Source organism: Triticum urartu, chromosome 3A (genome assembly GCF_056163025.1).
Source record: "Triticum urartu cultivar PI428250 chromosome 3A, HENAU_Tu73, whole genome shotgun sequence".
NCBI classification, from domain to species: domain Eukaryota; kingdom Viridiplantae; phylum Streptophyta; class Magnoliopsida; order Poales; family Poaceae; genus Triticum; species Triticum urartu.
In genome coordinates this window covers 579,396,002-579,402,035 of record NC_141875.1, presented here as the reverse complement: position 1 = coordinate 579,402,035, position 6,034 = coordinate 579,396,002, and positions in this window count along the sequence as shown.

The following is a 6,034-nucleotide window of genomic DNA, read 5'->3' as shown; positions in this document are numbered from 1 at the left end:
GGGGGAAGAAGCTGAGCCGGTAATGGGGGAAGAAGCTGAGCCGGCAATGCGGGAAGAAGCTGAAGAAGAGGCATCACATCAGCCCGTTGATGATCTAGGTCGGGCCATTGCCGATGCAAAGAGAAACTGCGTAAGTAATTTGGAGAAGAAGAAGTTGCAGCGCATGTTAGAGGATCACAAAAAATTGTTGTACCCGAATTGCGTAGGTGACAAGAAAAAGCTGGGCACCACACTGGAATTGCTGCAATGGAAGGCAGAGAATGGTGTATCTGACAAGGGATTTGGAAAGTTGCTGGTAATGGTAAAGGATATGCTTCCAAAGGACAACGAATTGCCCGAGAGTACGTACGAAGCAAAGAAGGCTATCTGCCCTCTAGGGTTAGAGGTGCAGAAGATACATGCATGCCCTAATGATTGCATCCTCTACCGCGGTGAGTACGAGGATTTGAATGCTTGCCCGGTATGTGGTGCATTGCGCTATAAGATCTGCCGCGATGACCCTGGTGATGTCGAGGGCGAGCGCCCCAGGAAGAAGATTCCTGCCAAGGTGATGTGGTATGCTCCTATAATACCACGGTTGAAACGTTTGTTCCAAAACAAAGAGCATGCCAAGGCGATGCGATGTTACAGAGAAGACCGTAAGAAAGACGGAAAGTTGAGAGTACCCGCAGACGCGTCGTAGTGGAGAAAAATCGAAAGAAAGTACGGGAAGGAGTTTGCAGATGACGCAAGGAGCGTATGGTTTGGTCTAAGCGCAGATGGCATTAATCCTTTTGGGGAGCAGAGCAGCAACCATAGCAACTGGCCTGTGACTCTATGTTTGTATAACCTTCCTCCTTGGTTGTGCATGAAGCGGAAGTTCATTATGATGCCAGTGTTCATCCAAGGCCCTAAGCAACCCGGCAACGACATTGATGTGTACCTAAGGCCATTAGTTGAAGAACTCTTACAACTGTGGAATGGAACAGGTGTACGTGCGTGGGATGAGCACATGGGGGAAGAATTTGACCTAAAGGCGTTGCTGTTCGTGACCATCAATGATTGGCCTGCTCTCAGTAACCTTTCAGGACAGACAAACAAGGGATACCGCGCATGCACGCACTGTTTGGACGATACCGACAGTATATATTTGGCTAATTGTAAGAAGAATGTGTACCTGGGACATCGTCGATTTCTTCCGAGCAGGCATCCCGTAAGAAAGGAAGGCAAGCATTTCAAAGGTGAGGTGGATCACCGGACGAAGCCTCGCCACCGTACTGGTGCTGATGTACATGATATGGTCAAGGATTTGAAGGTGGTCTTTGGAAAGTGTCCTGGTGGACAACCTGTTCCGAATGACGCTGACGGACGCGCACCCATGTGGAAGAAGAAATCTATATTTTGGGACCTGCCCTATTGGAAAGACCTAGAGGTCCGCTCCGTAATCGACGTGATGCACGTGACGAAGAATCTTTGTGTGACCCTGCTTGGCTTCTTGGGCGTGTATGGGAAGACAAACGATACACCTGAGGCATGAGAGGACCAGCAACGTATGCACGGAAAAGACGGCATACATCATGGTCATGCAAGCTACGCTCTTACCAAAGAAGAGAAGGAAATCTTCTTTGAATGCCTGCTCAGTATTAAGGTACCGTCTGGCTTCTCGTCGAATATAAAGGGAATAATAAACATGGCAGAGAAAAAAATTCCAGAACCTAAAGTCTCATGACTGCCACGTGATTATGACGCAACTGCTTCCGGTTGCATTGAGGGGGCTTCTACCGGAAAACGTTCGATTAGCCATTGTGAAGCTATGTGCATTTCTCAATGCAATCTCTCAGAAGGTAATCGATCCAGAAATCATACCAAGGTTAGAGAATGATTTGGTGCAATGTCTTGTCAGTTTCGAATTAGTGTTCCCACCATCCTTCTTCAACATCATGACGCACGTCCTAGTTCACCTATGCAAAGAGATTAACGTTTTGGGTCCTGTATTTCTACACAATATGTTCCCCTTTGAGAGGTTCATGGGAGTCTTAAAGAAATATGTTCATAACCGTGCTAGGCTAGAAGGAAGCATCTCCAAGGGCCGTCAAAATGAGGAGGTCATTGAGTTTTGTATTGACTTTATTCCTGACCTTAAGCCGATTGGTGTTCCTGAATCGCGGCATAAGGGTAGACTGGATGGAAAAGGCACGCTAGGAGGGGAACAAATAATATGTATGGACGGACATTCTCTCACTGAAGCACACTACACAGTTCTATAGAATTCCGCCTTGGTGGCTCCGTATATGGATGAACACAAGAATTTGCTACGCTCCAAACACCCAGAGCGGTCTGATGACTGGATTACACGTGAACAAACCAGGAGTTTCGCCAGCTGGTTGCAGACACGTACCATGCATGACACCTCTATTGAAGATGACTTGTACTTGCTGTCCCAGTTACCATCTTCGAATACAATGACTTTCGAAGGGTACGAGATAAATGGTAATACATTTTACACGATCGCCCAAGATAAGAAGAGCACCAACCAAAATAGTGGTCTCCGCATTGATGCAGAAACCAAGACGAGAAAGGAAACATATTATGGTTATATACAGGACATATGGGAACTTGACTATCGACGTGGTTTGAAGGTCCCTTTGTTTCGGTGCAAATGGGTCAATATGACACGAGGCAGGGTAACGGAAGACCCGCAGTACAGAATGACAACAGTGGATCTCAACAATCTTGCGTATGCAGACGAACCATTCGTCCTAGCCAATGATGTGGCACAGGTTTTCTATGTGAAGGACATGTCTACCAAGCCAAGAAAAAGAAAAGATAAGGAAGCGAATGCATCATACGATGAGCCAAAGCGGAACATAGTTCTTTCTGGGAAGAGAAACATCGTGGGAGTGGATGACAAGACAGACAAGTCAGAAGATTATGAAAAGTTTGATGAAATTGCTCCATTCACAGTGAATATTGACCCGAGCATCCCGTTAAATGATGAAGATTTTCCATGGTTACGGCGCAAAGGGACACACGCAAAGAAAAAGTTTCACACCCAAAGATCTAGGATGTGATCGGCTTCACTATCATCACTTTCTTCTGTGTTTCACACCCAGAAGAGAATCTCCATAATAGTTAGGGTAGTTAATTATGTGTTTTGGCATTTGAAACGCGAAGAAATTTTATGTGCAAACAAATTCTTTCATGCCTTTACTGATTTTTAAAGTTAAGTTATTCACAAACTAGTGATTCACACTAATTTCAAATAATTCAAAATTTAAACTATTCAAATTTGAAAACTACGGGCACTAATAGAAAGTTTGTAATTTTTTGTACCTAAAGCAAAAATATTCACAAAGAAACTCTAAATACACAAAAAAACAACTCAAAAATAAATAAAGCAAAAATAAAAAATAAAAAAAGCCCGCCTACTAGGCCAAAGCGGCCGGCATACGACTAGAAACTCAACCTGTTGTTGGGCCAGGATGCATGCCCGCAAAGGCCCAGTAGGCCAACAGGGCAGCACAGAACATGTAGGCCCAGTAGGCCTGCTTTGGAGAGGAGCTCGAGAGAGCTACCGCACGGGGGTTTATAAACCAGTGCGGTCGCCCCTCGGCTAGCGAGGTGGGACTAAACTTGCCGCACCGCACCTGCGCCAGCGCACCCCCTTTAGTACCGAGTCATGGCACCAACCGGTACTAAAGGGGGGCCTTTAGTACCGGTTGGAGCCACCACCCGGTACTAAAGGGGGTTGCTTCCCGCCGCTTGGCCTGGCCAAAACAGGCCTTTAGTACCGGTTGGTGGCTCCAACCGGTACTAAAGGCCCCTCCTATATAAACAACACTTACAAAAATTTCAGTTTCTCATCTGCTTCTTCTCCTCTGCACCGTCGCCCGCCGCGCCCCCTGTACGTCTCCATCCCCTTCGCCGCCCCCGTCGCCGCCCCGTCCCCGTCGTCGCCGCCCCGTCGTCCCCGTCCCCGTCGTCCCCATCGTCAAACCATGTGCGATGGCTCGAATCCATAGTCAATCCTACTTTCGATAGGACCAGTTGACAATTGAATCCAATTTTCCCATTATTTGACTATCCATAATAGTGCGGAGCGCCGCCCCGTCCCGCGTCGTCCCCGTCCCCGTCGTCGCCACCCCGTACGTCCCCGTCGTCGTCGCCGCCCCGGCCCGTACGTCCCCGTCCCCGTCATCGCCACCCCGTCCCTGTCCCCGTCGTCGTCATCCCGGTCGTCACCGCGCCCGTCGCCGTCCCCGTCGCCGCCCCCCGTCGCCTCTCGCCTCGCTAGTGAGCGTGCGCACACACACACACATACATTTTTTATTTTTTAGTTATACAAATAGTTAGAAATTTTTCTGTTTTTTAGAAATTGTTAGAAATTTTTCTGTTTTTTAGAAATAGTTTCACACCCAAAGATCTAGGATGTGATCGGCTTCACTATCATCACTTTCTTCTGTGTTTCACACCCAGAAGAGAATCTCCATAATAGTTAGGGTAGTTAATTATGTGTTTTGGCATTTGAAACGCGAAGAAATTTTATGTGCAAACAAATTCTTTCATGCCTTTACTGATTTTTAAAGTTAAGTTATTCACAAACTAGTGATTCACACTAATTTCAAATAATTCAAAATTTAAACTATTCAAATTTGAAAACTACGGGCACTAATAGAAAGTTTGTAATTTTTTGTACCTAAAGCAAAAATATTCACAAAGAAACTCTAAATAAACAAAAAAACAACTCAAAAATAAATAAAGCAAAAATAAAAAATAAAAAAGCCCGCCTACTAGGCCAAAGCGGCCGGCATACGACTAGAAACTCAACCTGTTGTTGGGCCAGGATGCATGCCCGCAAAGGCCCAGTAGGCCAACAGGGCAGCACAGAACATGTAGGCCCAGTAGGCCTGCTTTGGAGAGGAGCTCGAGAGAGCTACCGCACGGGGGTTTATAAACCAGTGCGGTCGCCCCTCGGCTAGCGAGGTGGGACTAAACTTGCCGCACCGCACCTGCGCCAGCGCACCCCCTTTAGTACCGAGTCATGGCACCAACCGGTACTAAAGGGGGGCCTTTAGTACCGGTTGGAGCCACCACCCGGTACTAAAGGGGGTTGCTTCCCGCCGCTTGGCCTGGCCAAAACAGGCCTTTAGTACCGGTTGGTGGCTCCAACCGGTACTAAAGGCCCCTCCTATATAAACACCACTTACAAAAATTTTAGTTTCTCATCTGCTTCTTCTCCTCTGCACCGTCGCCCGCCGCGCCCCCTGTACGTCTCCATCCCCTTCGCCGCCCCCGTCGCCGCCCCGTCCCCGTCGTCGCCGCCCCGTCGTCCCCGTCCCCGTCGTCCCCATCGTCAAACCATGTGCGATGGCTCGAATCCATAGTCAATCCTACTTTCGATAGGACCAGTTGACAATTGAATCCAATTTTCCCATTATTTGACTATCCATAATAGTGCGGAGCGCCGCCCCGTCCCGCGTCGTCCCCGTCCCCGTCGTCGCCACCCCGTACGTCCCCGTCGTCGTCGCCGCCCCGGCCCGTACGTCCCCGTCCCCGTCATCGCCGCCCCGTCCCTGTCCCCGTCGTCGTCATCCCGGTCGTCGCCGCGCCCGTCGCCGTCGCCGTCGCCGCCCCCCGTCGCCTCTCGCCTCGCTAGTGAGCGTGCGCACACACACATACATTTTTTATTTTTTAGTTATACAAATAGTTAGAAATTTTTCTGTTTTTTAGAAATTGTTAGAAATTTTTCTGTTTTTTAGAAATAGTTTCACACCCAAAGATCTAGGATGTGATCGGCTTCACTATCATCACTTTCTTCTGTGTTTCACACCCAGAAGAAAATCTCCATAATAGTTAGGGTAGTTAATTATGTGTTTTGGCATTTGAAACGCGAAGAAATTTTATGTGCAAACAAATTCTTTCATGGCTTTACTGATTTTTAAAGTTAAGTTATTCACAAACTAGTGATTCACACTAATTTCAAATAATTCAAAATTTAAACTATTCAAATTTGAAAACTACGGGCACTAATAGAAAGTTTGTAATTTTTTGTACC